Source organism: Neopelma chrysocephalum, unplaced genomic scaffold, assembly GCF_003984885.1.
Source record: "Neopelma chrysocephalum unplaced genomic scaffold, ASM398488v2 Primary Assembly neopelma1_73b, whole genome shotgun sequence".
Lineage (NCBI taxonomy): Eukaryota > Metazoa > Chordata > Aves > Passeriformes > Pipridae > Neopelma > Neopelma chrysocephalum.
This window is the reverse complement of record NW_020897734.1, coordinates 2,875,267-2,902,823: the sequence shown is the minus strand read 5'-3', so window position 1 is coordinate 2,902,823 and position 27,557 is coordinate 2,875,267. Positions and strand designations below refer to the sequence as shown.

The 27,557-nt window shown below is 46.5% G+C and overlaps 1 protein-coding gene and 1 pseudogene across 4 annotated transcripts in view; one reads left to right on the top strand and one right to left on the bottom strand.

The window, feature by feature from the left end:
* Positions 1–1,627: 1,627 nt before the first annotated feature.
* Positions 1,628–27,557, top strand: part of PLS3 (plastin 3) — a 51,103-nt gene continuing 25,173 nt past the window's right edge. The window contains exons 1-2 of one of the 4 annotated variants that reach the window (XM_027687198.1): positions 1,647–1,724; positions 8,046–8,196. The gene's annotated coding sequence lies outside the window, so the exon portion shown is untranslated. Of the gene's footprint in view, positions 1,725–8,045; positions 8,197–20,067; positions 20,180–27,557 lie in introns of those variants that run through there. The other 3 variants (XM_027687199.1, XM_027687200.1, XM_027687201.1) reach the window with 3 other exon arrangements.
* Positions 21,042–21,113, bottom strand: LOC113969544 (annotated as a pseudogene).

The following is a 27,557-nucleotide window of genomic DNA, read 5'->3' as shown; positions in this document are numbered from 1 at the left end:
AACTCCCGCTGTGAACTGTGTCACTTCCATCATGTGGGACCACTCTGTGAGACCTTGTCATTTTGTAGCTTTGGAAAATAACTGAAAAATGAATTTTCCTGGCAGTTTTGACAACAAAATATGTTTTACTTTATGTTATAGTGATCGGTCTGACAGTCTTTCTGTAAATAATTCATACAAAAACTCATAACGTATGACCATGCAATTCAGGTCCAGAAATGTGCACCTGTAACAGTGGCAAGATAGAGAACTAAGTACTCATTGCAATGGACTTCACTGGGCAGTTCTAGTTAAATATGCCCTATATTTAATTAATTTTTAAAAAAGAGGAAGAATGATCTAATGTTGGTGTGGATCTTATCTATTAATAGTCTGTGAGGTAACAGTCTATTGCCTTTTGGCAAGTTTAGTTTTTCTGACAGTGGTGAAAAATAGTTAAACATCAAAAAATGGGACATGTGCTATTATGTTATACAAGAGCTAGCACCTTCCATTAGTGTTCCTTTTTTTTTCTCTGAATGTATTACTTTGTGGTGTTCTCACCTCCAGGCATGGGAATGTCTCATCTTTCTGACCTGAAAAGGGTCCTGCGTGCTTGAATGTATATTTGCTTTTCTCCTAAAACCAGAAGATATTAATACCTGGTCCTGGTGGAAGTGCTAGTGTTGGGCCAAGAGTGTGAGGTTTCTCATTTGGGGAAACGGCTTCCCCCTTTTCTGGCCCAGCTCTGCAGTCCAGCTCTGGTCCCTCTCTCCTTCTCCTCGTTCACCTCCTTCTTCCCACAGCAGGTGTTTGCTTTGCCTTTCTCAGTTCGAGGCCCCTTTTGAATTAACTCCTGTTCTCCACCGCTTTTACGCAAAAGTGTCCCTAAGGCCCTTGATTTTCTGAACCCTTCTAGCGATTTTCAGAGTGAATGTCTGTGTGGCAAATGTAGAAATTAGGGCAGTTATGAGGCCACATATCCCGAATCGGACAGCTAGAGGCTGGATGGGGAAAGGCCACTGCAACGCTCCCTGCCCAGGAGCACAGAGTACAGGGTGCAAGGGCCAGGCACCCACACCCCACATGCTCCTTGTGGGAGCCAGGCCCCGAGCCAGCCCCTGTCTCTGCTGTGTGAGGAGCTCCTTGCCCGGTGCCCACCAGCATCAGCTTCTCCTGGGCATCCTCAACCCCACCCCGTGGGGAGACCAGGGCAGTTTGCAAGGGGAGCCCGGAGCTCTTCTGTCTATGTGGCGGGGCTGCGGGAGCCAGAGCTGCCTGTACATGGGAGACAGGACAGTCTTGCGCAGGAGGAGGGATGCAAGCACAGGAGGAGGAAGGGATGCCTGTAGGGAGAAGGGATGCTTGCTTGGAAGGAGAGTTGTACACAAGGGAAGAATAAGGCATGGTTGCGGGGCAGGAGGGACGCGTGCACGGGAGGTGGGATGCACGCAGGGCAGGAGGAGGGATGCACGCAGGACACGAGGGATGCAGGCAGAGGCAGGCAGGGGAAGGCAGGGCAGAGCAGCCCGGCGGCGGCGGGGACGGGGGCACGCCCTGGCTGGGTCCGCAGCTCCTCCCTCGCCCTGAGTGACTCCGCGCTCGCCCACTCGCAGCGCGGGGACAACGTGATGTGCAGGCGGGCGGCCCAATCCGGCCGGGGCGGCGGGGCTGGGGCGCGCCGAGCGCGGGCAGCAGGGCTGGACTGGCACGGCGGGACGGCTCGGAACGGCACGGAGCGAGCGGTGAGTGCTCCCGGGGCTCTTCCAGCGCGGCCACAACTTGGGGAAAGTTTGCCGGCGCTCTCCCCGCCGCCCGGACGTGCCGCCCGCCCGCGCGGAGCATCCCGGCTGCGGCTGGAGCGGAGGAGGCGCCGACCGGCTCGGGGGCTCCGCGGGGCCCGGCCCGGCCCTCGCTGCCGCCCGGCCCCGCTCCCGACCAGCCGTGTCCCCGGCGGGGTCCCGGGACGGCGGGGCGGGCGCGGAGCCCGGGAGTGTCGGTGCCCGCCGGGACGCGGAGGACGTGTCCGCTGGGCGCGCTCCTGCCACCGCTTCCAGCCTCCCCGCGGCGATGAAAAGGCACTTGTCTGATTCATCCCCCTGGAAAAGTTCACCCCGGGGCTGAGCCGGGGCGGGCCCAGCGCGGGGGATGCGCTGCCCGCGGCCGGGCCGTGGCTCCGCGCTGGGATAGAGCCCTGGCTCCTGCAAACTGGGGGCTTTGTGCGAGTTGGGGAAAGCAGAGCCCGGCCGAGGGGCGGGGAGGTGCCGCTTCCCGCTGCGAGTTCCCGCAGGGCTGCACTGAAAAGAGGTTCGGTTTGCGCTTAACTTTTATCTTTTGTTCAGAGTAGTATTCCCAAAGCAGAAAAAGTGAGGAAATGGGGGCGACTTCTCGTCTAATAGAAGCGGGGTGAAATAAACTGACCTCATGGGACAGCTGTATGAGTTTATTTTTATGCATCTCTAATTTGGACTGGGAGAGGAAGTGTCACCCTGCTCCCCCTAACAATGGCTTCTTGTTGGGATCCTGAGGAGGGAAAGGGAAGAGCAGGGAATTTTTCTGGAGGTAAAGCTTCAGACTTTCGTTTTCTTAGGAAAAGCTGGGGCACCCTGACGCTGGCTGTAAGTATTCTGATGGATAGTATCAAATCCCAGTGCTCACAGAGGTAACAAACTCTGCAGTTATGACTATGCTACAGTTTTAAGTTTTTATCTAAGTAGGTCTGAGACATGTGCGTGGGAACCGACTTCCTTGGGACAGCCTGCATGTGTCTGCTCTGTAAGAGCATCTGTACCTTCAAGCAGGGCATCCCTTGTACTCATAGATTTCAGGAGAGCTGCTAGTATAGCTCCGAGCAAATGCCATCAAATCAGCCTCTGAGGTTGTTATTGCTGTTACACAATTCCAGTGGAATGTGAGAGCTGGGCTTCCTGTTTTTGGTCAATCTGTAGTAGAGACTATAAAAGATAATAGATATCTCAGATAAATTGCTTTTACATGAAAACTTGGAGCCATTGTTCCACCAGTAACACTTGTGACTTCTCCAGTGAGCCTGGTAACCTGAGAAACTCCTTAATGCTGGGAGACTTGCTCAGAGTGACTTTAAAGACAACAGCTGGAACCTGGATATAAAGAGGGAATAGTTAGGAAGATCAACATGTGTTAGTGCTGTGCATAATGATGTATAGAAATTCAATCTGTTTTGAAAAGAAGTCTTGTGCAAAGAGGAGCTGCTGGTAGTTTGTAAGTGGAGAACAGTGATTCGGGGGATTAGTGGACACAGGGCAAGTCCCCTGAGTGCAATATTCTGCAGCTGATTTTTGCCCTGGGGGTGTTTGATGGCCTTATGTGCGGGTGTGTGCACGTAGAGATTTTAAATTCCAAATCTGCTGTTTTGCATCTGAATAACTTAAAAAAAAAGTTATAAAATAATTTGTTAAGAGAAATGTTTTCGAAACACTACTGTTATCACAGCCTGTTAATCTTGCCAAAGGTTTAACAATTTGAGGATGTAGCTTGGTTGTAACCAAGCTCCTTTGAAGGAATTTTCTGCTTGTGAAAGATGAATTACTCATTCTTTGTCTGAGTTAAGAGATTGTAATGTGATTATTAAACTCAGTTATTCAGTACTAGATATAAAGAATTATGTTCAACTGGGGTCTTTGTTCGCTTATCAAAGCTAATCTGATTAAGTTTCCCCTCCTATAAAATAGGCAAACATCTCCCCAGATTAAAGAATGCCGAAAACTCCAGAAACCTATTTACTAGTTTTTGCTAGATTAGCTTCACAGTGGATGGGGCTCTGGGGACTGATGACTTCATTAGGTATTTGGCTGATGGATGCTTGGAATTGCGATAAATGCAGAGGAACCCCTTCCCCTGGGGCTCCCTTACTGACTTCTCTGTTCCGGGTTTCAATTGTTGTGAGATTAAGGTGGTGAGTGAAGGAGTTGCAGCCTTGTTAAATGGGTTTGCTGCTGAATCCACTCATGCGGGATCTTCTAGTAACTCTTTCCTGTGTTGACTTGGCTTTCTAGAGCAGCAACTTAACTGGCTTCGGAGAAGCGGAAAGACAACGGTTTTGACTTGAAGGAAGCAAAGGAAAATGCTGCTCAGTGATTGATCAGAAAAGATGTTAGGTGCCCTAATTCAGCAGTTGTGCTTAAGCAGCTGCTGGTGATTTAAGTGATCTATGTGCCTTGTGAATAGCTTTATAGGTAAACTGCATGCCTTTTGTGCAGTAAAACTGCAAAGGCTCCACTTGGAGCATCAGTACAGGAGTTGCATTTTTGACAATGTCTATAGTGTAATGCATCAGGAGCCGAGAAATGCTTTTCTTTTAAGTGATTGGCAGTGAGTTTAGGGAGGGTGTGCCCACCACAGATATTGTAATCGATTTCCTTATCCAAGTAGGTGGTGTGATCAGCGGCTCATTTAGCACCTGAGGTTGTCTTGGTGGTGATATTTAAGGTGGTGTTAATTTGTTTGGTGACGTGTCCCAACACACAGATAATGTTCCTTGTAATCTATTTTACATAGTATTAAATAATAGGTGGCGAAACACAAAGGGGCCGTGTTTTCAGCAGAGCCAAAGGCCAAGTAAGTTCTGCTTTATATAAAAATTTTGTTTGTTTGTTTTTAAGTTACAATGTTTTGCATCTTTTCATGTCATTAAGTGCTGAGAGGTGTGGATCAGAATTCTCTGGGGACGCTTGTCCCTCTTTAGATACAGGCCTGTTAGCTTCATTTTTCTTGCCCATGAACCGCCTGTGGCAGAGGAGATGATGGAAAAGCAGCATCAACCCTGCTTGCATTACTCCAGCACAGGTTTTGTACAGATCCATCGGTGCCCTACAAAACACAGTCCCAGCTCTCTAATGGTGTTCACAAGGGCAGCTCTTGACCTGCCACGCTGGGAGGCAGGTTAACCCTGTGCAGGGACGTCGGGATGCTTCTGACTGGGAAGAGAGTGGAAAGCGAATGTGAGGATGGAAGGAGGGAGATGCCACTGCTACAGTGTTGCTTTGCAGTTTGCTGAGGGCTGGACAGGTGAAATTTTGTGCGGCTACAACTTGGTTTTTATCTGTGCCACGTAGTAGCAATGTGCAGCAAAAGAAACATGGTATAACGTGTGGGTTTGTTCAGGCTTTGACTGTATTACCTTTGCTCCTTGTATATTAAAGCAGTAATTCAGCATAAAAAAGCAAATTCTCGTCTCTTGAGGCCAGCTGTTTAAACATGACTGACAAGCTATCGAGCTGCATGGTGCAATAACAGATATTAATTTTTAACTTATTAGTTACTACTGTGAAGTTCCTTGGGAATAGCCACAATATGATGTGTTAATATGTATTAACTAATTGCTGACCTTTGCATATTCAGTACTTTCTGAAGTAAGTACTAGTGTGCATTAATTAATCTGTGTATCTTTTTGGACATTGAGCTCACGGAGTAATTAAAGTTGCTAATTACATCAAAAAAGTCAAACATGAATCCAGAAACTCCTACCACCAGATGTGTGAAAAGTAGAATTAAATACTGAATTAAAATGTTTACCAAACAACCTTAATGAATATGCAGAGCATAACATTTCTGAATATCTTTTTCTTTTCAAGCACCTTGCAAAACTGAGACCAACTCTTTTAATGAGGGTGACGCAAGGTTGAATTAAATCAGTATTTGTTGGGTTACTGCAATGAATGTCACAACATCACCTATCCCTGGTCCCCAGACCCCTTGATAGGCATCTGTTGACATCTTTGCATGTACATTCCTGTTGGCATTTTGGGAATTGGTTTATTGCACAAGCAGCAGTGGTTGTGTTTGTGGCAGAGCTCTGCCGGGAGCACTGCTGGTAGGGGAGGGCATAAAAAGGACCGTTTCCCCTCTGATCGTCCCAGGGAGTTGCTCAGGCTCTAATGCAGAATCATCTATTCCTGCTTGCACCATTAAAGCCCTTTCCAGCTTGGAGGTACCTGCTGCTCTTTTTGCTGGTAGATAAGTAGGTGGGAAGTGTGAGAGGTGAAGGCCATTGGGTGGTGGTCCAACACCTGGGCTCTGGGTGCTGTGGCTGGGAGAAACGATGCTAACTGTCCATCCTGGAGGTCCTGTGAGCTGCAGCAGCTGACAGTGACCGGGCAGCTGTGATCACTTTCAGCCATGTGACTGCTGGTCATGAATGAACTACTGTTGTGTCCCCTGCTCCATACACAGGGGTTTGGGTGTACTGTCTCTCTTGGATTTACTGAATGGCATGGAACTAAAAATAGGTATCTCCAACGTGGTCTGTGCTGGGAATGGGTATGGAGTGAGTGGTGCTTAGACACAGCAGCATTCAGTACAGCTTCAGTCTTAGCAGCTGCCTACTTTGTGCTCTTCAGTGCTGAAGTTGTAGGTGCTGGGTTGGTCTTGCCTGTCCACCCTTGCTAGTGTCGCCTGCCCTGGATGTTCTTCCTGCCTCTAAGTCAGGTTTCTCTGAAGCGGAGACTTGGGTAACATCTCTCTGTCACATGCTGTGAGATTCAATTGGAGCACTGCAGCACAGTCTGTGAGAAGTCTCCTGGTTTGTGCAGATGTTTCTCAAGTGAAGGGATGGGTTAGATGTAGATTTCCTCAGTTTTACCTGGGTGGTTTTGCCCACTCCGTGCCATCAGCATGGATAAAGGGAATTCCAGCTGTCAGAAATCCTCCTGCCTTGTCTTTTTGTGTTCTGCAGTCCCCAGGCCCACCCCATCTCCTTTGGCACATGGCACCAGTACACCTGGGGTGGGTGTGCTGCATGGGGAGGGTGATGGAGGCCCACCCTTTTCACTGATGAGCAAGGAGATGATTTGACTACAGCCGAAAAATGGGACTTGTGTGTTGGTGGCTGAAGATCCCAACATGGGCAGCAGGTGCTGTGTTTGAGATTTTGGATATTTGGTCCCTGTGTGATTTGCCAGCCATATAAAGAGCAACAGGTCTCCTTGTACAAACTGAGCAAGAAAATGGGGTGAATCAATGGAACTGGAAGACAGAAGTCTCCACCTAATAGGGGTGGGAAGAGAGGACATGCCCATCTGCACTCTGCCAGTACCACACTGTTTGATCTGGAGGTGGTGCCACTGGAGGTAATAGAGCTCTTCCCTGTGGTGGGCATGTGTGATGTCAGTGCTGCTGACCAACAGCTGCCCTGACAGCAGGACTGCCTACTTGCCCTGTCCACCCTCTCCCAGCAGCTCTGTTCCCATCAGGACCTCCCTGGACAGGGTGCTTAGCTGTGGTGGCCAGCAAGGCCAGACCACTCAGTCACTGTGGCATCTGCTGGTCTCTTGGGAATCTATAATCTGTTGGCTTTTTTTGGTAATAGATTAAAAATGCCAAGAATGATAAGCAAGTCCTGTCTGGCCTGCTTGGAGGAATTATATCACGTGTGCTCCTCTAACAGCTAGGGTTTCACATCTGGGTTTTGTGGGTTAACACCTGGGCTATTCAAAGCTTGTTTTGTCACTGGGTTGTGAATGGCATGATGATGAAGAGGCAGCTTCCCAGTCTGAAGGAGAGTTGCTATCAGCAGAGATGCAGCTATCAACAGTTATTCTTTCCCTTTTGTTTGTTTTGCTGGTTGATTCCTCTAAGTTTATCTCCACCTTTCAGCATCTGTGAGCCATGAGGCTGACCACTGCCCATGGAAATGGAGCATCCTTGGCAGGTGGGCTTGCCTTAGGTCCCCTTCCTTGTGTCCCCCTGTGCTGGCTGGTCCATACTGACACCCTGTGTTGTGGGACAATGTGCACATTCCTGGGGGTGAATTGGCTCTTCCTGCAACATCCAGACAACACAGCCCCAAGGGCTCTGGTGGCCTGTGTACTACTAACATTTGGGAGTCAGTATGGAAGAAATAAAATAATTATTGATTTGACATGCATCTGAGGATGTGGGGAGCTGGACAACTGTCTGAAATGGGAAGCTCTGGTTAGGACTGCTGCCGATTGCTCATGTCAATCCATATGGGCCATATGCTTCTAACCAGTCTCCTTGTCTCATTTCCTTCTCTGAAATGCTTACAGCTGTTTTTCCTGCCTCTTCAGTAGGTTTTTTGTTCCTGTAAAAAGAGTGACGGCTCACAGATGCTGCTGGAAGTCCCCACTGCATAGCTGGGAAGAGAGACTATTACTGTGATCTTCAAGGGAAGATAAAGTGTAGTGTCTCTGCAGGAGGCCCAATTACTGCTGCTTTGAAGTAAGCTTTTTTGTTTTTTCTTTTTAGAGCTGAAAATAGATTTTACTGTCTCATTCACTGTTTCCTCATGACACACTGCCCTTAGTGATGGAAGTGAGAGAACAGGGAGTTGATGAGGTCACTTATAGGTAGAACAAGGAAGGATGAAGTGATATTGGCAGTGATTGTGTGTGTTGAGGTGTTCAATAGTCAGTCTTGCTGCTATGCATCTAAAACCTGGGTTAAACTTCGGTGTTGCTTAGATGTTGGCTTTTTCTCTGAAGAAGTCTGTGGCTGAAATGATAGCAGTGCTTGAGGTTCATCATTGCTGGTCCTCCAGTTATGTACCATCTCTTGTGTTCTGCTCTTTTTGCATTCTGCCAAGAGAAGTAATTGCAGACCTCTGTAGTTGGGTTAATGATCCAGCCCTGGTCAGGTGAAGAAGGAGCTCTGTAGATGCTGATGCCTATGCAAGTGTTTCACAGTTTATGGATGGATGGGAAAGGGCCATCTGAAGACAGTGAGAGAAGCTCTCTGTACTCACTTTTAGACAAATGACCTGTGTACTGCAAGGATGGTGGGGTTAATGTGGCAAAGTAAATGGCTGTGTTGACTTGGCTTGAATGCCAAGTCAGGACAGTGCCTGTAACAAATGAAACCTAGTTGTGTGTTTATGTCTGAAGTCTGTGTGATCTTGGGTTCGTTTAGGTGCTGAGAGTACAAAAAATCTCTGCTTTTAATGGGTTGGTTTCCTGCTGGCCATAAACCTAAATAAACAAAACTTCTCTTATTTTTCCAATCCTCTGATTTGACTTTTTTGCAGTCCCAGCTGTACAAAACAACAAGGTGTCCCAACAGTTGTTTTATTGGTACTGGAGATAGGAAACCTGGTATAGGATCCCTGTGGTATGTCCGTGGCTGGTGACCATTTTCCTGCCTCATCCTCCCAAGGCTCTCATTGTTGTGCAAGGAGCCATGGATTGGCTTTTCCTTCTGCACAAAATATACTGAGACTGTACTCTCCTCAGCCTATGTTGTAAATTATACTTTATAATCTACTGTAGGAAATGGAAAAGAAAGTAAATCTGATTTGTGTTCTTTTAGAGCCCTGTTCTTTCGACCAAAATACACAGGATAAGTCTGGCCCTTCCCTCTATTCACTTTTCATAGCCTCCTTTGTTTTTAATTTATATATCTTCTTATTCTAAATTCCTCCCATCCCCAAAATAGAACAGACATCAGCCTGCAAGCAAAGATTGCCAGGCATTGGTCTTGTGGATTATAGTGGCTTTTTGGCCTGGTTGGAGACTGAGCCCCACCCTACGTAGGCTTGGATTAAAAATAGTCTTCCTTTTCATCAAGCTGAAAACTCTGCATAACACATCTATGTCTTGGTTTCTGGGGTATTGGCAGCCATGGAAGCCCTTCAGCTATAAAATACCTCGGAAAATCTGTTTGCTGCTAATTGTTCCAAAAGTGCAAAGGTGACTGGTGTTGGGAAGGTGTAGAGCCAGGTGTCTGACTGCCAGCCACATTGTTATTGTAGATGTTGAGTAAAGTTTTAGCCATGCTTTTTGAAGGACCTGAAAGAGTTGAAAACCGTAGACCACAGCCTGTACATTAGGCTGCCACTTTAAGAATGTCTCAAGTACTGGGGGGAAGTCCAGTGGCCAGGAGACTGCTCCTGCCCCACAGCCTCTAGCTCAGTCCTGTCTGTTCAGACCTGAGCTGCACACTCCTTCCTCCTCTTATAAAACAGAAAATACCATCAAGGGCAAGGGGTTGGCTGGTATCTGGTATGGTGATCTCATTCCCCCACTGCCTATGGGAAAAGCTAAGCCTCAAACCCAAGCTTCTCAGGCAAGTCTGAGTGGTTGGCCGTGGGATAGCAGAGGGAAGATCCGAGTGTCTCCTTGCCCTGGGCATCTGTTCTCTACCTCATGAACCTCAACTGTTGACTTCTTGTGTGGTTTAATTTGTTTTCCACTGTCTTTGGCCACGCTTGGTGAGGCAGTGAGTCGTTTTACAGGGTGGTAGCAAATGCCAGCCTCTTGCAGGCTCCTGCCCGCTCCGTGGGGGAAGGCAGGATGCGGCTGATCTGGGATGTGGAAGCAGGAGGTGCTGCCTGGCAATTCCTCCAGCTTAACCATAAGCCTTTATGGTTGTTTAGGGCAGGGGTGGGAGTAAATGAGATGGGGAGTGTGATGGGAGGAGGGCAGGGAGACTCTGCCCATTGCCTGTTCATGGCTGTTTATGACTAGTGTGCTCTGTGGGCCTGGTTTACGTGACCTTGTCGATCAAAGGTCTCTCTGTAATGAGAGAAAATGCCTTTTTCTTTTCAGTTTTTGTAGACTCTGCCTTGGCCTGTTCTGTTTCTTGTTCTTTTATTCTAGACTAGATAGACTGTAAAAAAACCCTTAAAAATGTGAAATATTGTGTCTCATAAAACCTTTGTAAACAGTCACGAAACTGGCTGTAGAAGGACACTAGAAGGATTTTATTTCTCCCGAAGCCTAGGGATGAGCTTTCAGCCTTTGTCTAACTCAGTTGCATGTTTTTACTGTATTGAGAGTCAAGGGGTTATTTGTTCATATCTCAGATTCTTAAAGTACAAAAACTGACTCCTGCAGTTATGTCTTTACTACAGACTTTTTTTTTCTAGAGGAAACTGAATTTTGTTTGAAAAAAATGTTTGAAAAAATTGTTATCAATACAGAAACTTACACAAGGCAAATTGAGCTGTTGCCTACTGCAGGGTCAGGTCAAGACAATGAAAAACATCAACTTGGGGAAAAAAACATAAAGGAGAAAAACTCATGATCTGGTAGATGAGACAGGCTGAGTAAAATCAGGAATACTGCTGGCTTGTATCAGTGTTTCCTATATCAGCCACTGAATGGGCCTGTGGTTTGGGGAGATGCTGTGTGTTTTGGGGGGTGTCAGTGACTGCTGGAATGGTCTCACCTCTGGCCATAGGTAATCCTGCCCCTGACCTGTGTCCCGTTAGTGCAGCTTCTGCCAGAGTTCTGTGTGCTAGAACTGCTTCTGCTGCCTCAGTTCCAGATGAAGTGGAGACTGTCTTTTTAGAGGGGGAAAAAAAAAAGAATTGATTGCAGCGTTCTAGGGACATCCCCTTGGATTGCTAATGAAATTGTTGTTTCTTGTGGTGGAGGAAAAGGAAGCTTAAGAAGAATCACGTCTGTTCTCTCATGCTTTTTTTTCCTTCTTTCCTGAAGATCAACGTATGAAAAGTATTTTGTTACTAGAAGGACATACAGGCACATTGAGTGCGTGTGATTCTGCACTGAATTTATATCTATGTGGCTTATTTTTTGCCAATGTGTTAGGGATTAGATTAGGGCTCTCCAGAGCTGAATGCACAAGAAGTTTGAAATGCAAGTTGAAGACCTTGGATAACAGACACTTGTACCCTGTCTGGATTGGATGGAAGGTGATGTGCAGTGGGTTGTTACTGAAACAAGTTTGCACAGTCACCTGTGTGCCATTTCCATGTTCTTACCTCTCTGTTGTGTTGTCTGAAAACTATAGCTGAAGTCCTTCTTTTCTATATGCTCGTTCCCTCAAAGTATCTTTGCAGCTTGGCATCCCAGGAGCTGACTGGGTGAGTGAGATGGGATCCTGTTCTGCACGCTGGGAGTACCACATAACACTCTGCATTGTCAGTGCCAGAAATAGTGGTTGTGAGTGATGCAGTTCGTGTCAAGATGGAGAGATAAGTAGTTTTGCTTTATGGCAGCATCCCACCTGTGGTGGACCCATTAGCTTCCAACAGAAACTGGAGACTGGAGCACTTTGGGTTACCATGTTCATAGCAATGCATGTGTCTCTTCTAAATTTGATCAGATTTGAGGTTTTTTAATGTTTTTATTGGTCTTTGCCTCAGTGATGTTGCTGGTGCATGTGGTACTGTCCCTGGTGGCAGAAGCCTATGTACCAGGACTTCTGCTCCATGGACTGTGCTCAAAATAACAGGGAAGGGGGATTGCTGATCTACCTCTTCTGCTGCCTCTCCAGAGCTACAAGGAAGAAGAGTGTCTTGCTCTACTTTCACAAACAGTAGGACTGAACTTGCTGCCTTTGACTCTGCCCTGCTGGGAAGGATGGGAGTGGTGAATGAGGTCCCATGTGTTTTCACAGTCTCTGTCCCTGTTTTCATGGCAGAGCTCAGCACAGCCCCTCTCAGCAGAGGAACTGCTGGGCAAGCACCAAAGTTTTCAGAGTGCCCAGGACAGCGCTAACCAAGTGGAAACTTGAATTCAAGCTAGCAATCCCTATAATTGGCATTCATATTTTGTGAGGCAGTGCTTCAGCTGGGTCACTTACTAAATGGTGTCTGAAAGATCATAAATTCTGGGTCCTTGTTTATGCTGCCATTGCAGTCTTGTGCTTCTTCCTGCTAATCAGCCAGGAAGGGTCTGTGGAGCGTTGTTTGGGTTTGGAGCAGGGCTGTGGTTTTGAGATTCCAGGATGCTGAGTCTTGTCCCAGGGACAGGCTTGGATGCTCTCCTGCCTTGGAGCCTGTGCAGCAGGACGTTAATGAGCCGGCTGATACTCCAGCCCATCCCTGTTTTCCTTGGGTTAAAACAATGTTTACCTTCTGCTCTAACTGTCGAGCAGCTGCAGTGCTGCAGTGGTGTATATACACACATATATATTCTCCTATAAATCCTGTAGTTAAACATTTCCTTGACCCAGCATAGAATAAGGTGCTTGTCTCCAGCTGGTCACAGAAACAAAGGAAGTGAGTTCCAAAACAATATTGCAATTAAGCTGTTTCTTCCTGAATTTTGCACAAAATGTTTTGCCTCCGAGAACGCATTGTGAGAACTTTATTTTAGGGAATACATAGGGTGTTGTAGGTGCATATAAAGTTACCCTTTATGATTGCTATTGTGCAGGCATTCAGGGAGAAGGTTGACCCCTGCTTTTAAGAACTGTTTCTGAGATAGCAACATTCTGAAGGTCAGTAGAGAACAAATGGAAATACATTTACAAAAGCATTCATTTTTCTCAGTGCTCCTGGAAGTAATGAGCAAGTTTCTGAATCCTCACTTAGGTAGAATTCACCTTTCTATTAGGAGAGAGGGGGAAACCAGGCCTTCTGAAAACTGAAAATATTTTGAATAAGCAGCCTTAGTGTCTGATCTAAACTTTTTAGCCTGTTCCTTTCTGCACTGTTTGGCCAAGGTTGAGACTAAGCTTTCCTTGGGGATATGGATGGGAGGTTCCAGTGCAATCATACCCCTGCCCTTCTGTTGCCCACCCCTCTGTAATGTTCTCGTTGATCTAATTTCCAGCTGGGCTCTTGCCACTCTTTTATATAAACCAAATGCTCAAGCAAAAGCAGCATAATCAGACTTCTTGTTGAAAAGTTGAAAAACTTATGTTGCTTCTGCCCAGCTAAGAAGCTCCTGGAAGTTTCTGAAGCTGCACTGGATGGATGGTTGTGGCAGTGCCCACCCTACTTTAGTTATATCCATCACTAATGACAACAACTTTTGTGTCTCCCTCACTTCCTTCCCGTTCTCTAAGTAGTATATACCCTTTTTCTGCATTACATAGGGTTATTTTTGTTGGTCCCTTTGCTCCCTGTGTTCTGAAGGCCTATATAAAAAAAGATTTGGGAAGCCATGAAATGGAGTAAGATTCTGCCCTGTATGAATGGCCTTGGAACCCCATGTTATGCAAGAGCCTTTACAACCAGTACCAGTCAATGATTCACTTTAGCAGTTAAGGCTTTGTGCATTGGGTTGATATCAACTTGGCACATAGCAAGGCATTGCACTTTCTTTTAGTGCATTGCCCTTGCACGTGTAACTCTCACAGCTGATATTCTTGCTCAGCATTTGGACCTCTTAGGTGTAATCCACGTTGTACCTTGTGGTACCATTGTTCCCAGCTACAGATTTACCTCTCCTACCTGAGCCACAAAGTTGCTTCATGCCTTCTGTTGAATAACAGGGCCTTGCTTAGTCTTGGCTTTATGTAGGATTTGTAAATTTGTTTGTTTGCTTTTTTAAATTGTTAGGATGAGGGTTTTTCTTAATTCCTAAAACATTAAACTCAACAGCAACAACAGACTAGAGAATATAAGAAATCTTCCATCAAAGCAAAGACTGGCCTCACAGCATAGAAGTCAGTCTGCTACTAGTAGCTGTTTTTTACGGTCTGGAAAATGTGAGACAGCTTACTAATTAACAGTGTAATGAGCTGTGCTTGATGAAGATTGCACTCTAGGGACCTAAGGCTATGGGTGACAACTTACAGTGTATATGTGAGTGGCTCTACCTCACCTTTCTACATGTTTGAAGAGTGCAGTAGTTGTGAGAGTCCCTGAAGTTGGCCTGTCCAGCAGGTCCATCCTAAAGGAGATTTTCTGTTGGGCTCTGAAACAAAATGAGCAGTTGGAGGGAAGCCAACAAATGCACGAGCTAAATACCAGAGAAAGCTTCAAGGTCCCTTGAGATGAGATTCTGGACTAACTCAACACAGCTGAACTTGTAGGTCCCCTTGCACAACATGAAGGGCCACGTGCCTCTGGCAGGATGTCCAGACAAAATACCAGTCCCTCCTTGGAGATCCTCCCAGGCTGGACTGGGAGTGTGGGCTGATGCCCAGGCTGGTCAGTGACTGCACCAGCAATGAAACCTTTCTGGTGGTGGGAGGTCACCTGCAGGTGGGTTGTGTGGGACTGAGGAGCCACCCAGTGGCAATGTCCCACAGCCTCCCACCAGCCAGGAGTGGGTGCAGCAGATTGGTCTGGACAGTGGCCAGCAGTTGGCCAAATGTCCATTTGGTGGTCGGAGCAGGCTGTGACTGCAGTGGTATAACCTCTTATTGTGTATTGGTGGGGGATATTAAGTGGTTCCTGACCTCTGGTTCTGCATAATTGCCAGTCTTGCTACAGCCCACGGATTTATTTTTCAAGCCACATCCTTTTTACTGTTGTAATCTTATTTTGAAGATTACACCAATTTTATTAGTAATCTAATAGGGTGCTTCTGTAGGCAAGTCATTGGTGATGTTTGGCATTAGAGAGAGCTCTTGAAGTTGAGTTTTTGAGTCAATATGAGGTGCAGTGCTTGGCTTTGGCAACAGTATTTAAATTTTAGTATTTAGAAAGTGAGTCTTCTCAGGGGAAAAGTCTGGCTTGAGTAGCTGCAAACTTTGCAAAGCTGTTGCTGCTGCTCAGGCTGCAGAGAATTTATCACTGGCAGAAAATTAAAAGGCTTGTGACAGACTTGCATGAAAATACAAACCTCTTCTGAACAAATCTGTACTCTGTCATTTACGTTGTGCTACAATTTGCAGTTAAGATTGTACTAAGGTCTTTTGACATGCAGAAAAAAAAGGTTTTAAGAAGCATCAAAAAACAAAGAACTATTCTCTATTCCAAGCTCCTCCAGTGTCTTCTCCTTTGGCTCAGACGAGATGTAGCAGAAAGGATGGAAAAGTGCCTCAGAACTGGTGGTGTCCTGCTCAAGCCTGAGACCTGCCTGCAGGACTGGCCAGAGCAAATCCCAAAGGCACTGCACACCCCTGCAATGTGCTGGCTTCTGCCCAGGGAAGTGTAGCACATCTGGCAACTGCTTTTCCAGTCAAAGAACAGAAAGGGTTCCCACGTCATCTTTAGTTTCTCTCTCCCTTTACTCAAAAACCCCACCCAACACTAGACTCTCGGGGCCCATGGTCTCAAGGGAATCACTTTTCATTTTTTTTCCACGTATCCCTTCTCCACACCCACCTTTTTTGTCTTTTGAATTTAATAAAGTGGGTGACTCAGTACTAAATATAAAGCCTGCTTCCGGCATCATCTGCCTGTGGCTCATTTCCTGGAGCTGACATCAGTTGAAGCCTCCGATTTCCTTATGAAATAGCAAGACATGAAATATCCTTTGCACAGTGTTCTGGGCATACTTGTGGACTTCTTTGGTGACTGCATGGCTCCCTGATCTAAGCTGTGAATAACTAGCTGGTTAATTGCTAAGCTGAACACTGGTGGAGCACAGAGTATAAATTGGGTAAGCCCTCAGATCTGTTTTGCACTGGAAAATCATACTGTAGTTTGCAGGCGTTTTTTAAATAAAGACTAACTTTCAGTCCCTCCTGCATATGCAAGGTTTTTATTAAATAAGCATGAGCCTGACTAATGTCTTGCTTTCTTCCAGATGACAGGCTCGCTGACAGAGCAGCTCAGGAAGCTTTTAGGGGGGAAATCTAGCAAAGATGGATCTCTTTTTTTCTTTAAAAAGACTGATAAACCGAGGAGTTAAGGTCAAATGCTTGCTCCTCAGTTGTCACATTTTGCATAGCTGTTTACATTGATGGAATGTATGCTGCCATTGGTTGCAATTGAGGGTGAAAGCAAGAAGTGCATAAACCCTCAATTTGTATCGAAAAGCACAGGGGAGAGTGCTTCTATCTGTCTGTGCATAATGTCATTAAAATCCTTATCTTTAAAAGAGAATGTGGACAGAACTGGAGGAGGGGAGCATCTGGTGCACAGTAAATGTCATTGATCCCAGTCCAAAATGGGCTGGTGGCTGGCCATTTAGATTTGCTCTCTAAAGCCCTGGCTCATAAAGCGTGGTGGGTTTTTCTAGTGAAGTAGACTATTTAGGTTTGCTGATTTCTATTTCAGCTCTTCATTCATTAGTGCCTCTCCCCACTCTCTTTTTTTTTTTTTTTAAGGAAAGGGAATGCTCCTGAAAATGCTCAATGTGCAGCACCAGAGCAGGCAGAGGCAGGAGACTGAGCCATCTTTGCTGCTCTTGGAGGTCTGCTGATACTCTGTTGGCTCTGGGATCTCCTGAGGCTGCTGTGGCCCAGCCCCCTGGCCATGGAGGTTGCTCTACCATGGAGATGTTGGAGGGGACCAACATGTCTTACACCCCCCTGGCTGGTTGACAGTAGAACTGGCTGTACCCCAGAAAACACTTATTTTAGGCAGAAGCTAGAAGTGCCCACAGGTAAAACTCATCCAAAAACCCACTAGGACTGATGTAGCATGCCCATCACCATGGGTTTCATCAGCTGTCTTGAACAGCTTCCAATATTAGCATGACATCTCTTGGCATTGCTAACTAGGTGTGGAAACTACTACTTCTGGAGTGGGCAGGAAAACCTGGTGTCCAGAAGCAGATGGTTGTCCTCACCTGGGCAGTGGGACTCACTGTGGGGAGCAGTGGGCCTGCACAGCATGTTGTAGTCGAAGGCCAGCACATTGGATGAGCTCCCTTCCTCCCCCAGAACTTTGCCAGAGGGTCAGTTCTTGAGGGCTAGTGGTAAAAGGAGAGGGACAAGGTGACTCCTGGATTTACCCTCTCTTCTCTCTTGTCACTTGGAAGGCAGCAGCTGCTGCTCTCACAACCATCGTTGAGTAACTTCTGGAGGGCAAATATGTATTAGTGGCCTCCCAGTGAAACTTGGCAGCTGGAGCTGGGGAGGAGATGTGTCCGCTTGCGCAATGATGTGCTGAAGGAATCCTGTCAGTGCTGGAAGTTCTCCTTGTGCATAAACCTACATGGCAACGTTCCTTCTGTGCAGGGGAGCGGACATGTCACCTGAGCACCTCAGGCACCTTCTTCTTCCCTAAAAGGCTTCCTTGAAGAGGAAGGAAGAGGAAAATACACTGTTATACTGGCTCTACCAAAAAAATTCCTATTTTGGAAGACTGTGGGGAGTGGTGTGTATGACCAGGCGTGTTTGAGGAAGTGGGCTGGGAGTGCCCGGGGAACTGTGTGTTCGCTGCCTGCCGTCACCACACCCCGGCGTGGTGAGTCTCGGGGCATGACGCACAGATGAGTGGTGCTGGCACTGCCGAGGTGCTATTTTGGGTTTGAGTGTAATTGCAGGTTGGACGAACAGGACTGGATTTGGAGTATTCAGAGAGCTCTTAAAGCTCTGGAAAAACTGGCTATCGCTGATCCTTTGCAAATGTGGAAGATGGGTATTTCACGTGCACTGTGCGTGTGCATTGAACTTCTGGCAGTGGAGCCACTGAGGACCTGTGCTGCCTGATGACAGTGGGTAGGAATGTCCTTTCCCTCTGAGAGGGAACAGTGATGCCTGTTAGCCCTGTAGGCTGCTCTTTACGCTTATCTCAGAAAAGAATAGTGAGTAAGTGGAGTTCTGAAGGCCCATGGGCTGGTGGCTTTCAGGTGTCTACCTCTGCAGCGCGAATCTGTCACCTGCACATCTGCAGGTGCCCCTTTTCTGTCCCAGCAACACAGATGCCAGAAGCAAAGAGAGGAGGCTTTTCTTTTCCCTCCCAAAAGCAGACATTGCTTGTCCAATGGCTCTGCCACTGATAAGAAGTCACAACCTAGTTTGGGAGCTGGGCTTTGGCATGTTCTCCCCTGGACCTGTCAAGCCCCAAAGCCTCAGCACTTTCTAACCCTTACAGGATGAATTTACGCTGTGCAATATGCTCACATGTAGAGTGGAAAGTGGAGGCACTGAACTTCATGAAATAAGTTTTTGTTGCATGTTTGCCCGGAGACTTCACAGGCTGGATTCAGTCACTGGTTTGGATCAGAGCAGCCGGTTGGGCTCCTTGCATCCAGGAGCTGATGTGATGCTGAAGCTGGTTGCTGATGCAAGTCAGAGCAGAGTCAAAGTCATTCTTCCCTAAACCCCATCTGATGTGCAGTCAACCTGGCCTTGGTGGACTGCAGTAGCTTTTTTCAAGCCAACTTCTTTCCTTTTAAGTTGCAGCTGCAGTTCTGGGCATAAAATCTTCTATTTTGGTTTCCATGATGTTTGCCATCCTGAGGAAGCTGTCAGGCTGTGGGTTTGGGGTTAGGCTTTCTGTTTTGAGTTATTCTGGGGTGTGTTTTGTACCTCTTTTGAAACTTTACAGCTGGAAGCTAAATTTTCAGGTGATACCCAAGAAGTGGGACTGGGCAGTGACTCACTTTCCTGGCTGAGGTAATTTTTAAAAAGAAACAACAAAAAAACCCCAGTGACACTATTGGCCAAGTATTTTTACTGAAGAACAGTCACAAGTTCTTCACATTCTTCATTAATTCAAATATTGTGTTTATTAGCAAATGACATCCTTTCCTTTTAGCTATGAGAAGGCTGAAACATTATGGACTTAACAGGATCAGAAAATTCTGAAATATGTGATTATAGTTTGGAAAACTCACTTAACCTTTTTGATGACTGATTCTGTTCCTGTGCATTGCATTAGCAATGACACAGTACACAATGTTTCTGTTGCTCGTGTGTTCCTGGTTGGCAGCAGATGTCTGTCCATTTTCCGTCTAGAGCAGACAGGGATTTATTGTTGAGGTAATGCAATATATTGTAGTATGGGCCAGCTCCAAACTCTGTATTTAACCACTTATTCAAACCAGCTTTGGGTTTTGTTTTGTTTGTTTGTTTGTTTTTGGTTTGGTTTTTTTTAAGGGACTGTGGGGTGAAACAGCAGGCAGCATCCTCCTTTAGTGCAGACTGAGGCCAAATAGGTCTGGATTCTCTCAGTGTTCTGTGAGCTTCTGGTTTTTTCAAAGACATCCATAAAATAAGTACATGAAGCAAAATACAGGTTCTGCATTGCTCTTGGGCTGGACACGCCGAGAAATAGCAAAGCAAAATGCATTTATTTTAAACAGTAAAGAGCAAAGAGAGGTGGTTTTTTTTTTCCTTTTTAATAAAAAAAAATAGTTTGCTTACCTAAAAGCTTTGTCTCTTACTGCCTTCTGTTCCCAAGTGCCGAGCAATAAAAGAACAAGAGCTGGTTGTTGGGGGAGAATCCCCACTCCGTGCCCCGTGCTCACGGGATGCTCGGGCCGTTCTAGCGCATCTCTGCGCGACATGACCGCATCCCTCCGCGGCTCTCGGGAAGCGACCTCCCATCGCTGGGCGGGGATGGTGGGAGGAATGTTGGCTGCCCAGCTCCGGGCTGGGGGCGTGGGAGACGCTTCAGCGCTCGGGCCGGGCGAGGGAGCGATTCGCCTTCCCTGACAGAGGAGGAGAGGTAAGGAATGGATGGGTGTCCCGGGGCGGGCTGGCGTTTAGGTGCAGCCTGGCTGTGCCGATGCAGGCACAAGCCAAAGACTGTCCTGCAACGACTTGATTTGCTTTTGTCAGCAAAACGTCTAGTGACTCCTACTGCTGTAATAGATAGAGGAAAATAGCTGTGGGCAGAACGAATTTCAGGTTTTAATGTGTTTAAATCTGGAATTTATCTGTGCACCTGACTGAGCAGTGTGTGCAAACAGCAGCAGCGAGGGCTGCACTGACTGTGCATCACCGAGGGTTTAATGTTCCAATCCAGGGCTGAGGGTGTGCCTTCCCAGAAATCTGTCTGGGACACAGTCCTACTCCCTCTCAGTCTGTAGCAGGCTTTTACAAAGCAGAACTGCTTAAACTTGTATGTTAGAAGTGTTAAATATTTAAACATCTGCTTTGCAGAAAGTGTGAGGAGCTCTGAGTACTTTTGGGAAATGGCTGTAGGCTGCTGGCTGTGACAGCTACAGAACTTTTTGGGGGTCTTTCACCTTGAGAAGCTGGGCTTTGATATTCCAGTTGGAATGGCATGAGGCATTACAGTCTGGCAGGATTTAGTTTCCAAACTGAGGAGCTTACCTTGCTTGCTGTGTTTTCTGGTCACGGCTGGCTATACTTGTTGCTGGAAGCCAGTGTAGACCCTCTCCAAATGCTTTATAGCAGTTGCTACTGGCTTAAAATACTTACATACCAGTACTTCTAAGTATTGAACTGAAATACTGATTTTTTTTGTGCTGAAAAACTTAAACTAAACTTGTCTGCAAACCTGTAAAACACATCTAGTAAACCTTCTTCATGTTCTGATTTTGTTTATACTGAAAGTGTTTCTCTGAGGTTTTGCTAAGTTATGTTTTATTAAACTAATACTACACTTGATCTTAGCCAAAAGGCCAAGAAGTGATATTTTACTCTTACCCTCATTTATTCTGCAAAGCATCTGTCTCTAAAGAATGATTTCCACAGCTGGAGGACTCTCACACCCTCCTGAAATTCAAAGTAGTGATGAGGTTGCATACTGTTTACAGTGTATAGTCTCTTTAACCACAATATCTGTCCTAGGGGTATGGGGCACTGGCTGAGCTGGGAAACTGAGGGAGGAGGAGGCTAAGCAGCTTGAAGGGTCCTAAGGAGAAGTTAGAGCTCGGCTCCAGGAGTGCTGGATGCATCTTGGAAATCCTGCATAACCTTGAAACCTGCTAATTAGAGCGCATTTTGCAGAGGTTATTAATGCCTGTTCAAAATCCAAGAGTCACAAAGTAGAGCTTGCCTGATCCTGGACTAGTGACTGCTCCCTATCGCTCCTCCCCACATTAAGTTAAATTATAGTGGAGTGTGGGGAACACCCTGCAGTAAGAGTAAATGTGATTTCCCTGTCATGGCAGCTTCCTGGGAGGCAAGGACAGCAGTTTTCCTTCTCTTCTAGCCATTTCACATTAATTTTTGAGATTAATGTTTTTGCTTTTGTTAAGAGTAGATAGGATCTGGACTATCTTCTCTGGAGTAAATAAGTGGTGAATTTATAGGGTTTTTTCTTACTTCCTAAAGCTGCTAGGAGAGCTGTGCAGTGACACCAATTTATTGCAATCTAGTGTTGCTTTCTTCTTCTGAAACAAGTTATTTTGACTTCTTTCCCTTTTCCCCAAGTGCTTTCTAAACAAGATTACAGAGAGCAGGGGAAGGATGGAAAAGTTTTTTTTTTTTAATCAGTAGCTCTTTCTAGTAAGAGATAAGTTATTGAAATTCCTGGGGTTTAAGACACTTTTAAAACATAATTACAATGCTTAGGGTACGGTTTGTAGTTTCTAATGTTTTGTTTCTTTTTAAGAAAACATTCATTGACACATTTCTAAATGTTTATCATCTGGGCTGTAGTCGCTGCTGGGATTTCAGCCCTGACTGTGCCATTGGCAGCTCTGTTTACCTTCAAACTGATAAAACAGTCTGCAAAACTGCTTGACCACAGCTGTACCTTCTGAAAGGCTGCATGAAACCCACCCTCCCAAAATTAATTGCTGAAACTCCCTATTGTCCCGCTTGCCAGGGATCAGCACTGTCATGCTGGGTGTTTGGCTTGCAGGAGCTTGTTTGCTGGCGTTGAATAAGCAGTGACTGTACTGTGATTTAATTTAGGGATCTGGTTGATTCCCCTACCTGGGCAGGAGGGAAGTTTGAGACTGAGTAATGCTTCTTGCTTTATCATGGCACACTGAATATCAGTTGCTTTACCTGCCAAGCAAAGGTGCCACCTGAGAGCAGAGCCTGGAGGTACTGGGTGGATGGAGATGGGTCTGGGTTGTGTGAGCTTTGAGGGGCTTTATCCACCTGCTGCGGACCAGGGCACAGGCTGAGATCTGCAGCTCAGCCTTGTAAGGAACTGGGCTCCTTTGGGGCTCAATATTGGGAAATCAAGAGACACATGCTTAAAGCATGTTGAGGGTAACCTGCAGGTCTCAGCAAGCAGGCCCAGACACTTCTGGGGAAGAAAATTCACACTGATTCAGCCTTGTGATCCTCATCCCTCCTCACTTATGCCAGCAGGGAACCCACTGTCTTCCCCCCATTGCTCTGAGAGTCCCCTCATAAAATGAGGGATGCTGAGTTTTGCAATGGGTGGTAAGAGATGGGTCCTTTCTTGAAGATAGGTATGGTTAAGATATGCAGAAGGAAGTGTTTAATGCTGCTCATTATTTAGGGAACTATGCAAGAATAGGAATTACTGTCAGCATAAGAGTTTCCTGAGGTGCTAGCATGACTTTTCTGTGCCTGAGCCAGGAATTTAAATGAAGTCTTCTGAGTTTCAGTCCATTAGCTGACACCTGACCCTGACCCCCCTCTCTTTTACCTTCTTGCACTTAAGTTTAAATTATCTCTGAATGTTATTTGCTTTTGCAAGTTCCAGGCATATGAGTGTACAACTCTTCCTTTCTTGAGAAGTCTTGAAAGGATCACCTGTTCCACATTGTACTAGCTGGGTAATGAGAATATTGCTATTCTGTTTCCACTGATATGAACAAACTATTGAAATTCAAAAGTTAGTTAAACCAATCTGGTGTGTTATGATCTCAAATATTCTCTAATCCTAGAGCAGTTTCTTTGCTAAAACCAGAAGTGTGCCAAAATGTAACATTTAGGAGGAGTATTTGTCAAAGAGGCTTTTAAGGACTGATTCATTGGTGCCTTGAGCAGTATTTTATCTATGTTTCCACTGGGCCTTGCAGATTACAAGTACTCTCTAGATATATGTAATAGATTTGGAGCAGCAAGGCAGTCTGTATGCTGTAGCTGCAAGCATGATGGGTGTGTGTGAGTGTAGTTGGTCTCCTCTGTAAAAGTCAGCTCTGCCCCTGCTTTGACCCTCCACCCAATCCACTTGGCCTTGGGCTTCCATGTCAGAAGCCTTCGAAGAGTGTAAGGTCTTCAGAAATCTTTCAGTGCTTCTCCCTTACGTTTGAGTCCCAAACCAGTTTTATGTTTCTCTTGGTTCAACCTCCTTCTAGTAGATGCTAGGACATGAGAGTGACCAAGCATCCCTCTAGTCTACTCCAGGATAGCATCTCACTCCTCAGTGTGCATCAGAGACAGCTCTGGCTCATAGGATGGGGATGTGTTGGAGGAGATTTCATTGAGGACTGGAGAAGCTTTTTTTTCCTTCCATGGGCAACTGGAGTGCAAGCATTTGTGTTCCTCTGACTTTTGCTTCCCTTCTGGCCTTTGGGCAATTTGGTATCACATGGCTGAGCATCCTTAGCTGCTTGCTCTGTTTCCTCTGTCTGTGACACAGAGGGGTTTGTGTACTTGCATGCCTACAAATTTCTGTTTTGTATCCCCAGCTTTCAATATTCTGGATGCTGTTCTGGTCTTTTATCAAGAGGCTGATTCCTTTTTGATGCTGTGAGTGGATTTGATGCTGATTTTGGGTTTTCTCTGGGTACTGGCTACAGCTTGGTTCTGGGTCAGGGTGCTGCATGTGCTGACCATTATCCAGACCTGGTTGCACCCCGAAAAGCTTCTTTGACTGGGAAGTCAAAGACATGTAAATTGGCTGATGGATCAGCAGTTGTTTTTACTAAGGATTTAAGATGGTTGAAGCTGGGGAATCTGGTTCTGTCTTGAAGGAAGAGAAAACACTTCGACCAGCTTGCAAAAGGGGAAGGATCAGGTTGTCCAGGCTGTCAGTGGATGTTGGGGCAGCAATTAAAATCTAAGCAGAAGCCATAGGAATACTGGTTGGCTGCAGTTGTTGCCATACTGTTGGAGTAGCCCTGCATCTGTACAGCCCAGATCCCTGCTGGGCATCTACCCAAGTGATGCTTAGAAAAATATCTGGCATCATTCTACACAGGTCTAGTGAGGAGAAATTCACCTTCTAACCTGCACCTTTGAAGGAAGGTACCTGTTCAGAGATGGATACAATGGAGACACCTCCAAATGCTGAGAGAACCTCTGTCAAGCTAAGTGCATGTGTTTCTGCTCCTGATGGATTTGGCAGATTTGCTCCCTGCAGCAGCAGTGAGTTGTGCAACAACTGGGGCAAAGCCTCACAGTCCTCTCCCAGGTGAATGTAAACCTATCAGGGAGCCTGCCTCTCCAAGCATGACAGTTTCGGGAGTTTGAAAGAATATAGAGCAAAACTCTGCTTAATGGGATTTTTGTGATTTAGAGGTGCCTCAAAAACAGCAGCTGGAGATAATCTCTGTACGAGATTGGACTGAAATGAGCTGTAAGGTGCCTGTGCAGTGGGAATCCCTATCTCTGGTCATGTGTCCTTTCCCTGTGATGCAGCTGGTGGGCTACACAGCCAGCATGGATCAGTCAAAGGGTGTATTGTGTGTAAAGGCAGAAGCTTGAGGGAGCTAGAGAAGTGGGAGGTGCAAGGTAGTAAATTCAAATAGCCAGGAGAGGTTAAAGAAATTCAGGATTAGAATAGAATTTGTGGGTAGTTGGTCTTGGCCTGTTGAGGTCAGTTTTTTGGTGCTTTGCATGGCTGAGAAAAGCTGGATTAAGAATGAAATAAAGCTGGGTTTTTTCAAGTGTTAGAGTGCAGTGGTGTTCAATAGTTAAAGCATTGCAGACCTCGAGAGCAGAGCTGTACATTCATTACTGTTGAGCCTGATGCGCGTGAGGCTGGGAGAACTTCATTGATGGGAAAAACAACAGGAGATGCAACAACTCGGCCAAATCTGGCACCACAAAGAAATACTTGCTCAAAGCTTTATGTGCCCCTTTCTTTCCGAGGCAGGGGAAACAGCAGAGTCCATAAGAACACCGCAGTGTTTGTGTGCAGAGTACCACGTTCCTGCCAAGAGAGACACCAGAATCATTTCCAGGGGGGACAGTACGGTGCAGTGTCTGTGGATGGGGCAGCATCTTCTAATCAGTGCTCTTGTCAAGTTGACACCTATCACCATGTGGAAACACAAAGTGTGGTGAAGGTCTGGTTTCAGTTATTGCCTCTGACCAGTGGCAATAATGAAACATAATTGCCAATTAGAAGTTTATGTGCTTCCAGCAGCCTGGTGTTTTCTAATAACCACACGTAAGGTGTGGGTGCTGTCGTGTAGGAATGTGATGAGCCAAACATTGGGATGAGCATTTGATGAGCTCACAAACTGATTATGAGCAGGAGAGGATAGATTACATGATAGGTTTTCATTTACAGGCCATCAATCTCTAAACTTCCCTGTCTCCTCCCAAAGCATTGGAAACTGTTTATCTCAGAGGATTCATCAGACCAAGTCTGTGCACCACAAGCTTTCATGTCCTCTTGTTGCTGTCAGGTTTGGAGACGTTGTCTATAAAACCCCAAAGGCTTTGCTTGGGCTGGACCAGAAAAAGGAGCTGGCAGAGCTGATGGGGTGCGGGTGTGTGTCTGTGCCCTCTCCTGCCTGTAAACATTTCCAAAGGCAGCTTGAGCCTATGCCTGTGCCTGTGGAGGAGGGTTCCTGCAGCGTCAGGAGATCACCACAGCATCCTCTGCAGCTTCCCAGTCACCTGGCAAGGGATGCAAAGAAAACTTAGGCTTGCAGCCCTTGCCAGTGACTGGCTTCCCTCACTGTTTGCCCTGAGGCTGGCTGCTCTGGGCTGGCCCAGCAGCTCCAGAGCTTGCAGAGCCATGCTGGGATGGTCCCAATGCTGTGACCTTGTGGAGGGAGCCTTTGTGGCATTGAGGGAGAGGCCCTTGCGGCAGAGAGGGCTAGGAAGGACTTTGTGGTGATTTACACATCTTTCAAAATGGGCTGGGCAGGGTGAAGAGGGGAGTGCAGGTGGCCACCCCATTCTCTGATGGGGCTCTTGATGGGGACCAGCCCTACCTGCAAAACAGGGAGGAAAAGGAGGATGGGGTGAGCCACAGGAAGCCTGGGGGCTGGATCCTGTATCAGCTGAATCACCAGGATTCCCTCCCAATTGGCTGGGCAGCTGCGTCAGTGCCCAAGCCCAGGGGTTCTGGCCCTTGCCCTGGGTTGTGGGGGGAACCTGAGTGCCTGGCTGTCCTATTTGTTATTCCTAAAGCAAGGCTGATATGTGCTGGGTTGGTGGTCACAGATATGTGGGGTTTGGGTATTTTTAATTAGCTAATGCTGACTGACTTGCCTTCTGACGTCGGAGCCTTTGTCATGAAAAGGCAAGGAAACCACAGGTTCCTGAAATGGGGAATACATGCGGGGTGAGTCACTGCCCCAGACTTGGTCTAGCTCACTCAGGGTTTTTTTTTTTAATCAAATGGAAAAAGGACATATTAATACCTTTTTGTTGACACTTTAATGTGTCTCTGCATTTGCCTGTTTGAGTAAACAAGTTGATGTTGTTAATCAGTCATTTGTAGAGATGTTAATGCGGGGCAGGCCTGGGAGGGATGGAGCACTCAGTTTTCAAACTAATGCAGAGCTGCTAAGAGAGCAAATTCTTCCGTTTGGATCAGCAGCAAATTCCAGCTCTGTTTCTGTTGGAAGTGTTCAAGTGCCTGTCAGGAAATATTTGGTTGTCATGTGCTTTCAAATTTGAATTAATCCTCCAACTTTCAAAATGTACAAATATCTGAATGTCCCCCTTCCATCAGTTATCACTGATCCTCTGTGTAGGATGCAGCTCCCAGGCAAAAGTCTTGGAGACTTTTTTTTCCTGTGCTTGAGTGTTTTTAAGTTGCTGTCTGAGCAATTAATCCACCCAAATATCCTGGTTAGCTTCTGGCACTTGTGCTGGAAGTGCTGAGGCCGCAGTGGAGGCATCCCTCCAGCAACAGCCCCTGCGATGCCGTGTCCCCAGGTGGTTTACAGCTGTCAAAACATGGGCTGGGACAGCTTTCCTTGACCTGCCCGTGTTGCAGCTCTGTCTGGAGAGCAAATAAA